The sequence below is a fragment of the Candoia aspera genome, chromosome 2, assembly GCF_035149785.1.
Source record: "Candoia aspera isolate rCanAsp1 chromosome 2, rCanAsp1.hap2, whole genome shotgun sequence".
Lineage (NCBI taxonomy): Eukaryota > Metazoa > Chordata > Lepidosauria > Squamata > Boidae > Candoia > Candoia aspera.
The window spans coordinates 21,450,057-21,462,175 of record NC_086154.1 but is presented as its reverse complement, the minus strand read 5'-3'; positions in this window follow the sequence as shown (position 1 = coordinate 21,462,175).

The following is a 12,119-nucleotide window of genomic DNA, read 5'->3' as shown; positions in this document are numbered from 1 at the left end:
GCCAGACAGTATTTTCCATTGATTTTCTAGGTTTTCTTACAAAAATAGCAACGGATGTGCCTGAGTTGTCTGTCTGTCTGTCTTTCTTACCCTCTTTTACGATTTTAACTGAGTTTTGTTAATTGTGCTACTTAATGTTTGCAGTGTCCTCAAAGGGGTTGCACAAGGAAGTAAGTGGATCAGTCACCTACCTTTACTATAGATGAAGGGGATGGAGGATGCAGTCAACAGACATCTATGTTGGTTTTACGTATCTCTATAGGATAATAATACAGGATTTTCTTGCTCTATATTTTCACTATCAATGTGGAAAGCTTACTGAAGAAACTTATAGAGCAAGGTAAGCCAGTAGCTCCAGTCCCAAAGAAAGTCTGTAGTGAACAACTGACCACAACCAAGTCTAGAAGAGGCTTTCTCCACCCTGATGCCCAGCCAGATTAAGTCTAGCACATATGGGTCACAAAACCTGGATAAAAAACTCTTTGCTACCCATCTAGTGGTTGTCCAGATTTTTGCAGCTAAGATATGGTAGTCTTAAACCAGATATTCTAAGATTACAAAACTCTGGTCAATGACCCAAATAAAGTACATTGGCTCTGACTTTGCTGCAATTTCCAGAATGCCCAGCCACTGTCCCTCTTTCCTCATCTTTTTCTCAGCCCAAATGTTGTAACCTTTCTTAAGAGGGGAGAGTTGATAGGATTATTCTGATGGCAGCTTTCTGCAGTGTTTCAGCTCTGTAATATCCATTTTGTGGTAGAGTAACCCAAATTGCACAGCATATTACAGGCATCAGTATTTTGAAGGTCTTTTCCCCAGTCTATCAGTGTAATCTTAGAGGCTGAATATATGAGAAATTCAAACACTTTTTGAATTTGAGATCTCAGTCCTTCCACCCTATTGGCTTATTTGTCTGCTATGTTTTTCTCCCGTATTCTCTTCATCTTTCAGTCCTCACTTTTCCTGGTTCTAACACGCCAACTTTCTCTACTGCTTTTTCTAAGCATTGGGGCAGAGCAGAATCTAGAGCAGGGTTTCTCAGCCAGGGTTCCATGGAACCCTAGGGTTCCGCGAGAGGTCACTGGGGTTCCCTGGGAGATCATGATATATTTAAAACATTATTTCAAATTTGGGCAACTTCACATTAAAGAGGTAAGTTTCATTCATTATTTTTAGTTTAAGAACACTGTTAATGCATATATACAGGCCCACAGTGAAACGAGTATTATAATTTTGTAGCTTCTGGCCTATATTTGAGCCTGAATGTGCAGGGGTTCCCCGAGGCCTGAAAAACATTTCAAGTGTTCCTCCAGGGTCAAAAGGTTGAGAAAGGCTGATCTAGAGCAATTGTCATCAACTTGGCATCCTTCAGATTTACAACTCTCATTATTCTCAACCAGCACGTCTAATGGATGCAGCGGTATGATGAGAGTTGTAGTCCAACATGACTGGAAGCTGCTAAACTGGGCAAGCTGCTCTAGAGAGTTGGTTGATCAGCCTATAGAAAGTTCATGTCATTATCCATAGCAAACCAGACATTTTTGGCCTTCGGGAAAAAAGCAACCCATTTGAACTTACTGGAAGAGGGTAGTATAACTTATTTTTACCATTAGCTGAAAAGATGAAGCCTTTTTGTGCAATTGTTCCCCTTCTGAGTCTATCCTTACTATATGTGATAGTAATGAGAACAGCCAGCCAAACTGACAGTTCATCATAGTTTACTGCTCTGTTGGGGCTACCTATCCTTAGGTTTAGCAGCAAAATTAAAAGCTCCTTTTTCTTACAGCTATTATCCTCTCCCTCCCAACCCTTATTGCTTTGCAGAAGTAATCTCTTCTGTTATGTAAGCAGTAGGAAAATGTAGCCTTCCTCATTCCAATACCCTCAAAGGCGCTAAACTGCATCCCACACCATACCCAACTACTCTAGTTTGGAATAAAATTCTAAAAGGAGGATCAGCGTGTCATGCTTTTGCTGACCATGCAGAGTTCCAGCAGAGAAAAGAAAGCCTGTAGGTCAGGGTTTCTCAACCTTGGCAACTTTAAGATGTATGGACTTCAACTCCCAGATTTCCCCAGCCCTTTCATCTGTTCTGATGGAGGCTCTTGACTCCACATCTTCACTGCAACTTCTCAGAGACTGAATTCTTTGCTTGAGCCCCACAATCATTGTCATCAAACTTAGCAAGTCATATGCGGGATAAGGATGGGTGAATATTGCAATTTCAGCTTCCCTGTAAGAAGTAGAGCGATATGTTTTGCAAATATATCAAGTTCAGTTCTTCTCATCTTCCCATGTTGTGAATATGACTAATTCAGTTAATCAAACGTACTATTTTAGATTCTTTTAATTTAAGAAACGGGAATCCTGCAGCTAAGCAAAGGAGCAGTTTGTAACATCATCTCCATTTTCAGGAACATTTCTGGGCTTCACAAAAGCCTCATCAACATTCTTGGAAAATAAAAACTGTGAGTTAACTATGACTCAACATTTTGTCTGAAAGTACAGTATGTCTGAATAAAAGATAAAGATACAGTGGTTTAGTAGGGAGCATCCTGTTAAGCTGGCATGGGGGAATCTTACCAGTTTGCCTTCTGGGATACGAGCCGTGCTTTGCATGAGAGCTGCTAATGAATGGGCACAGCATGCTTTTGAAATTCTAAATATGCCCACTGGTCCAAAGAGGTCAGGGACTCTTGATGATCAAGAAGATGATCACCTAATTTGACCTTGGCTCTGCTCCCACACTGACAGTGAAGATTAGTCATTATTAGGGCTGCACAGTGCTCTGGAAATAATTCAGGAAGTATGCTACATGCATGTGTACTCCTTGTGGGAATCCAATCTGAAACACTACATAGCCTTACCAGTTATCATAAATAATTGAGCAATAATTGAGAATGCTTTTATTCAGGGTTTGAACAGCCAATCATAAGCTTTCTCAGTCTACCTGACCTGTTAGATCTGGCAGGAGAGGCATGCTCCGGATCCTGTCCATGAGGGAGTGCCATCTGGCAGGACCCAGGAAGAGAGTGTTTTTTGTCATGGTGCCCATCCTCTGGGAAATCATCCCCCTGGAAATCAGACTCACCCTGACCCTGCTGGCCTTTTGCAAGGCCTTAAAGAGCCCAGAGCCTGGGGCCCTGAGGGTGTGGGCGAGCCCATTTCCTGGTTGTGAATTGTGATGATTATTAGTATCATTATTTATAATTTTGTTATACCGTTTTTAATTGTTAGCTGCCCAGAGTCACATACATGATGATGGGCAACCAAATAAATTTAATAAATAAATGTTGTTGTTGTTTATTCATTTAGTCGCTTCCGACTCTTCGTGACTTCATGGACCAGCCCACGCCAGAGCTTCCTGTCAGTTGTCAACACCCCCAGCTCCCCCAGGGACGAGTCCGTCACCTCTAGAATATCATCCATCCATCTTGCCCTTGATCGGCCCCTCTTCCTTTTGCCTTCCACTCTCCCTAGCATCAGCATCTTCTCCAGGGTGTCCTGTCTTCTCATTATGTGGCCAAAGTATTTCAGTTTTGCCTTTAATATCATCAACTCCCTGGCTTTTTCCATTATCCAGCGGATATTGGCAATTTGGTCCCTAGTTCCTCTGCCTTTTCTAAACCCAGCTTGTACATCTGGCAATTCTCGCTCCATGAATTGCTGAAGTCTACTTTGCAGGATCTTGAGCATTACCTTACTGGCATGTGAAATGAGTGCCACTGTTCGATAGTTTGAACATTCTTTAGTGTTTCCCTTTTTTGGTATGGGGATATAAATCAGATTTTTTCCAATCTGATGGCCATTCTTATGTTTTCCAAATTTGCAGGCATATAGCATGCATTCATCTTGCAAGATTCTGAACAGTTCAGCTGGGATGCCGTCGTCTCCTGCTGCCTTGGTGTTAGCAATGCTTCTTAAGGCCCATTCAACCTCAATCTTCAGGATGTCTGGCTCTAGCTCACTGACCACACCATCAAAGCTATCCCTGATATTGTTATCCTTCCTATACAGGTCTTCTGTATATTCTTGCCACCTTTTCTTGATCTCTTCTTCTTCTGTTAGGTCCTTGCCATCTTTGTTTTTGATCATACCCACTTTTGCCTGGAATTTACCTCTGATGTTTCTAATTTTCTGGAAGAGGTCTCTTGTCCTTCCTATTCTATTGTCTTCTTCCACTTCCGTGCATTGCTTGTTTAAAAATAATTCCTTATCTTTTCTGGCTAACCTCTGGAATTTTGCATTTAATTGGTCATATATCCCCCTATCACTGTTGCCTTTTGCCTTCCTTCTTTCTTGGGCTACTTCTAGTGTCTCAGCAGACAGCCATTTTGCCTTCTTGGTTTTCTCTTTCTTTGGGATGTATTTTGTTGCTGCCTCTTGAACAATCTTGCGAACTTCTGTCCATAGCTCTTCCAGGACCCTATCTACTAAGTCCAGTCCCTTAAATCGATTCTTCACCTCCACTGCATGTTTCTTAGGAATATTAGTGAGCTCCTATCTAGCTGATCTGTGGGTCTTCCCTAATCTCTTTAGTCTGATCCTAAATTGTGCAAGAAGAAGTTTGTGATCAGAACTACAGTCAGCTCCAGGTCTTGTTTTTACCGACTGTATAGATGTCCGCCACCCTTGGCTGCAAAGGATGTAGTCAATCTGATTTCGGTGTTGTCCATCTGGTGAAGTCCATGTATAAAGCCGTCTCTTAGGTTGTTGGAAGAGAGTGTTTGTTATGCAGAGTGAGTTGTCTTGGCAAAATTCTATCAGCCTATGTCCTGCTTCGTTTTGTTCTCCCAGGCCATGCTTACCTGTAATTCCAGGTGTCATTTGACTGCCCACCTTAGCATTCCAGTCTCCTGTGATGAAAATAACATCTCTTTTAGGCGTGTTGTCCAGTAGGTGCTGCAGATCCTCATAGAACTGCTCTACTTCAGCTTCTTCAGCATCTGTGGTTGGGGCGTATATTTGGATCACTGTGATGTTAGATGGCTTGCCCTGAATTCGGATTGAGATCATTCTATCATTTTTTGGATTGTATCCAAGCACTGCTTTAGCCACTTGACTATTAATTATGAAGGCTACTCCATTTCTTCTGTGGTCCTCTTGTCCACAGTAGTAGATCTGGTGGTCATCTGATGTGAAGTGGCCCATTCCAGTCCATTTCAGTTCACTGACGCCCAAAATGTCTATCTTTAAGCTTGACATCTCACCAATAACCACATCCAATTTGCCCTGGCTCATAGATCTTACATTCCAGGTTCCAATGGTGTGTTGATCCTTAGAACATCGGATTCGCCGTTCACCACCAGCACCGTCGGCCGCTAGCCGTCCTTCCGGCTTTGAGCTAGCTGCGTCATCACGTCTGGGGCTAGTTGAGCTCATCCTCTGTTCCTCCCCAGTAGCATTTAGACCATCTTCCGACCTGGGGGTCTCATCTTCCGATGGTATACCGACATATCTCTGGTTGTACTGATCCATTTAGTTTCCACGGCAAGAATACTGGGGTGGGTTGCCATTACCTTCCCCAGGGATCGCATTTAGTCTGACCTCTCTTTCATGACCTTCCCGTCTTGGGTGGCCCTTCACGGTTTAGCTCATGGCATCATTGAGGTGCTCAAGCTCCAGCACCACGACAAGGTAACGATCCTTTGCTGAAGAATAAATAAATACCCATCCCATTTCCTGTCCCCTCTAACTTTGCCATTGCTCTGCAACTAGGAAGCCAATCATCTTAGCAACCAGCAGAGTTAATAAGCTTTGAGGGGGGTTTCCTCTAGTGTGTTCATTTTTTGAAATATTTTTAATGTTCTTTTGCAAATGATAGGGCTCCTCCAAGCCAATTGACACCTCTTTCTTGTTTGTTTGGCTGTAGAAGGCTATGTTACTTACATAAAAATCAATGTGACTCTTCTTAGAAATAAATCCCACATAGTTCAATGGGGCTTTTGCTTTGATAATTGCAACCCTAGAAATGGGAAAACATGCACCATTTTTGTTTCTTCTGTTCTTACATTGCAGAATCTCCACTATTTTATCAGCACTAGTATAATCTGTAAGTCAGTACTGGATGCAGGGCTGCAACTAGGGCGGGGGGCAAGCAGGGCATGTGCCCTGGGCACCGTGCTGGGGGGGGGGTGCCAAAAGGAGCGCTGGGGGGGAGCCAAAATGGGTGTGGAATCCATGTTTGCCCCGGGTGACACAGACCCTAGTTGTGGCCCTGACTGGATGACAGAGAGCCCATTTTTCTCTAATGGAAGCTCAGAGACTGTGTAAGAGCATGTGGATAATTTCATACAATTTGTATCTTCTGTAGATGAAGGGCTGCATCACAGTCATGCAAATGACTACGTACATCAGGTGGGCTTCCATGCTATACAAAGTGGAACTTTAGGATGGCTATTTTATACTTCCAGAACTCTCTCATCTTGAACAATCAACTGTTACTGCAGGCATTTTAGTTGGTTTAGGGGCCTCAAGCGATTAAGAAGGCAAAGGAATTCAAACCCAGTAATTAGATCTTAATTGAATGTCAATGGAACGTTTTACATTGGCTTTTAAAGCTATTGATTCTGTAAACGCTAAGCTGTGAGAAGTCTGTTCTTTTCTTTTGTGACCTTGTCCCCTACTCCTCCTTAGATATCCTGCATCTCAACCAATGTTGGCTTGTGTGCTTAAATTTAGCAGATGGCTTTCAGATTTGGTCCTATCTGCATTTCATTGCCCCCGTTGTTCATGCATTAATCCACTGGCTTTGGTGCATTGCGCTGACCTTTGGTGAAGTGAACACGCGATAAGTCTCTCTTCACAGTCATTTCTTGTGTGATGGATTTGTTCACCCTAGGCCTTTGCACATAGTTTTACTTCAGTACATACTAAACTTCCTATCTAGAAGGGTGGAGATGTTTTTTTATTATTATTATTCTATGTTATATTACAGGAGCAAAAGCCATTTTCGGTTTAGCCTGGCTTGAGCAAAACTGTCCTGCTTTTTGCAGTGTGTTGGCACTTTCTTCCCTTCAATTTATTTTGTGGGTTTATCTCCCTAAGATTTCCCCAAACATGTCCCCTTTTAACTCCAACCACACATTCAGAGAAAAACAAATTGAATCCAAGATGTCTGGGAGTTGAATCTTTAATTCCAGAAATTTTGGGATGGAGCAATGGGGGGAAGTGGCCCCAGGTGATAGCAAACAGATTGGGTAGCTGTGTGCATGGCATTCAGGGGAAAATACAGGTAATCTTCACTTAATGACCACAATTGAGACCAGAATTTCAGCTGCTGAGTGAAGCAGTCATTAAGCAAATCTGATCCAATCTTACAACCTTTTTGTGGCAGTCATTAAGCGAATCACCACAGTTGTTAAGCAAACCATGTGGTCATTAAGTGAATCACGCAGTACCCCATTGATTTTGCTTGCCAGAAACTGGCCAGGAAGATTGAAAATAGTTATCATGTGACCATGGGATGCTGTGACAGTCATAAATGTGAACTGGTTGCCATGCGCCCATATCATGATCATGTGACTGTGGGGATGCTGCAACGGTCATGTAAGGACTGGTCCTAAGTCTGTTTTTTTCAGCACCATTGTAAGTCCAAACTGTCTCTAAATGAATGGTTGTTAAGCAAGGACTACCTGTAGGAGCAGTGAAAAACAGGTCCAATTCTGCTGCCTTCTGGTTGACACATAGAGGTAGAAAAAGAATGACCAGCCTGAAGGCACACTTTGTGGGGTTGGCTGGTTTAGGGCTGCTTCTGCTGTTTCTTGTTTTGTGTTTGGGAGTGAGATTTGTTAAAGAGATCACGTGAATACAATTTTTAAGACCCAGCTAATTTTAGTGGAAGTGGTCAAAGAAATTATAACTAATTTAATGAGCTATGTGCCGTTTCACTATCACAGAAGGGCAAAAATAAAGTTTGTGTTACGGGAAACTCATTGCATAATTAGCCACCTTCTCCAGTGTGTTATCTTTTCCAAAAGCTGAAATATAGAAACCCTACTTAAGGCTGCCAGTTAGACTGGCTTTCTCAATGATCCTCCTAAGCAGCACATCATTTTTTTCTGATCCTGGGCTTGCTTTGAGAATCCTCTGGCTGCTGGATTTTTCTCCAAATGGCATTAAGTTTTTCATGAATATAATATCAAGCTTTTCATGAGTATGAATATATACTTTATTTCCAATGTATAGTATACTTAGATAAAACAAAAGAGGACAGGAAGACAATACAAAATTATTCAAACAATTATTAGAATAAGCAGACCAATCTGTATCTAAACAGCAGAAATATCTTTCAGAGTAACTGTAACAGAGTTAAACCTTCATATAGCAATAGCAATCAAGCAAAATTTAGTAACTCTCCCAAAAATTTCTATAAACAGATCAGGGCAGCATCTGCTCAGAGGAACAGCATCAACCTGGATGGCCTCAACCCTGTTAGCCTTTTGCAAGGCATTGAAGACCTGGCTGTTTCCCCAGGCAGATGAACTCCACTACTACTGATGGTAAGTGGGGGCATTATTTATCCTTGGGCACGGGGGTGTGGGGTTTGTGTCTGTTGGGTTTGGGTGTTTTAATTCTGAAAGCTGCCTAGTCACTTGGGTGAGATGGGTAGCTACATAAATCATATATCATATCAATCAATCAATCAATCAAATAATAAATGTGTTCTCTTCATCTCTTCCCAGACGATTAGCTAGCAGGAAGCTAGTAGGTCCAAATGCCTGGCTTAAAACATGAGGGACTGGTCAATCTTGTATAGGAATAAGTTTTCATCTCAGTTCTAAAACCACGGAAAACTAGAAATTAAGCCTTGTCTGAGAGAAGGCTCTTTTATTTGGGATGAACAAGGTATTAGCATAAAGCAGTGTTTCTCAGCCTTGGCAATTTTAAGATGTGTGGACTTCAACTCCCAGAATTCCCCACCTCCCACATGCTGGCTGGGTTATTCTGGGAGTTGAAGTCTACATACATTAAAGTTGCCAAGGTTGAGAAACAATGGCATAAAGGGACTTTTTCCTAAACTTCCTCTGCACCAATAGAGGGAAATATGCTTGTTTTTCTAAGGTCAGAATTAAGGACATGTAGTGTTTTAGCTCTAGATTAGCTCTTTCCTCCTGGTGAGGTCAAACACTGGGGTGACATCTAATCTTATGTATTTCTAAATTCATTGTTTTCATTGGGGTTTATCTCCAGGTGAGCAAGTAATGGATTACAGCCTAAACTATTGTGTGTTCAGTAGACACAGCTCCTTTGTAAATATGAATGTAACTGAAGCTGCGAACTGCCTTAATATACAACTTGCCAAGTAATTTTAAATGTTTTTTTTTTCTTTCCCCAAACATCAAAAATAGTTGAACTTTTGAGGGACCTTTTGTTTGTGAATACAACTGCTACCCAAGTACTTATGGTTATTTTAGAAAAAATAGTATCAAAGGAATAGGAAGAAAAATGAGTCTAGCTTATGGGCTTTCCGCTGGTATTTATTTGCCATTGTGAGAAATAGGATGCTGTATGAGATAGGGCTTGGTCTGATCTACAGTAGCTGGGCTTTTCTTATCTTGTAAACTATACAATGCATCGATACGAAATGTAACTTTGGCAGCAGGGAATCTAGTCATTACTTGGAAAGATTTCCTTTAATGAAAATCTGGCTTCTAATTTTTTTTCTCTGTGACCTTTTCTTGTTGCTTCAAAAACATTTTTGAAGCAACCACAAAACATTTGCACATCACTGATAAAGTTAAACTAAAAACGTACTTCTGTTTTTAAAAATTCCAAGGGAAAATGCCGAAGCTATTCATAATTCTGAACAAAAGCAGGTCTGATATTGCTCATCTCTCTGTCAGACCTTTTTTGACAGCAGCCATGATCAGAGTCCTATTTTGATAGATCAGAACAGTTCCTCTGAATGCACCAATTTCAGAACTGTAACAGCTGGCCTTGTAGTTAACAGTATATAATCATACCTTAGTTTGATATAATCCAATTCAGAGTTTTGGAATGGAATAGGATATTTAAAATTACCATGTAGTAGTACCATTGTATCATTTTAGAAAATGGAAATATAGTCTGCATTCAACAAGAGCATATTCTCTGACCTATATACATCCATTAATTTATTTTTTGTTATTGGTACATCTTGTTTCTCAAGAATCTTTTTCTTTTTAAAAGCAGTCTAATTATAGTACACTGATATTGATTCTGTAGAGGGTTTCAGTCTACTATTAACATGCCCAACTTCTCAGTCATTGATCATCCCATATTAAGAAAGATGGTCTGAAGCTGCATTTAATTGCATTTACTCAAACATAAGTAAAAGCTGACTTCAGTCCCTTCCCTTCAATATGGGAAAACTGAGGACAGAATAGGTAGATCATTAATGTACTTCATTTATTCATGTATTCATTCATCCATCAAATTTCTAGAACACCTGATGCCATAATGATTCTGGACAGCTTCACAATGAAAGAACAGGTAAAAACAGTATCCTACAAAGAGAACAACATTTGCCTGGAGGGAACAAATACAAACAACTGATAGCAAAGTCCTCAGAATGCACTGCACCTGCCCTCAGCAATAAACAGCTGCTCCTTAGACCTCAGCTTCAGCCACAAGGTCTCACAAGCACAGAGCCTCTGAAAGCTATGAAGACTTCTCAGATGACAACTGCCATCCAGCCTCCTACTCTTAGATCATGGCTGATATCAAAAATGGGACTCAATCAGGCATATCACTGAAAGGAGACCTCCCTTCCCTGGGCCCACTCAGGTTTCAACCATATATGCTACGTCAGCTGACTCATCCACAATCTAATCATGGATGAGGCTGGATTTTTTACATACCAAACTTGCTTTTAACAGCCATTGAGGATCCAGTGATCTAGTATCAGGATGAATACTGAGAGCTGGTAGTGGGATGAATCTCAACCATCAAACCCATTGACCCTGTGAGCAGCTCATCTCAGATTCCCAACATATCTCCCTCTGACCATCACTAACCTGATGGTAGGCAGCATCTGCCCTCACCTCTCTCCATCTCAACCTTCCCCACCATCCAACCCATGATGATGTTCCCAGGAGACTTTGGGTATAAAGCAATTCATGTAAATATGAAATTGAACTATTTCAGTTTCATGATATGATTCTTAAGTGCCTCTACCTCATCCCACTGTTTTTCATACCAATTTTGTTTCTAAAACAGCTACTCTAAGCTATTTGTCACATCAAGAATGGATCCTTGCACTATTCTACACAATCGGGAGGTCGGCGGTTCGAAACCGCGTGGCGGGGTGAGCTCCCGTTGCTAGTCCCAGCTCCTGCTCACCTAGCAGTTCGAAAACATGCAAATGTGAGTAGATCAATAGGTACCGCTTCGGCGGGAAGGTAACGGCGTTCCGAGTCGTCATGCTGGCCACATGACCCGGAAGTGTCTATGACAACGCCGGCTCCAAGGCTTAGAAATGGAGATGAGCACCGCCCCCTAGAGTCGGACACAACTGGACTTTACATCGAGGGAAACCTTTACCTTTACCTATGTGTCTTTTACTTGGGGTAATTCCATAATAAAACCTACCGTTTAATTTCCTTCCATTTATTTATTTAAATATTTTACTGACATCCCATGTTTTCTTTGAGAGCTTAAGATGGTGTCTCCTAATGTTATCCCCTGCAACAACAATCCTGTGAAGCCCTTGAGCTGAGAGAACATGATTGGCCCAGCACCATCTACTGTACTCCATGGCTGGAAGTTGAACTGAGGTGTTTCCAGTCCAAACCCTGCATCACAATCTCTACCCAGTGTTTGCTCTTTTAAGCTCATCCCAACTTTAATCTGAAGAGCCCAGGTCCATGTTCTCTTCAGTTATATTCCCACAACAATCCTGTAATGGAGGTCAGATTGTAGGATAATAATTGACCAAAGTCATTCAGCTTCCTATTATTCCTATGCTGTTTACACATCTATTTTCACATTTTTCAATACTACATTATGTATTGGTCCAGAATAATTACTGTGTTACGTAGCAAAATATCTGCTATTGATCAGAATCCCCATTGCATTTGAAAGTATATAAAAGATTTTGTAAAACAATTTCTTGTAAAAAAGTTTTACAAGACTTTTTG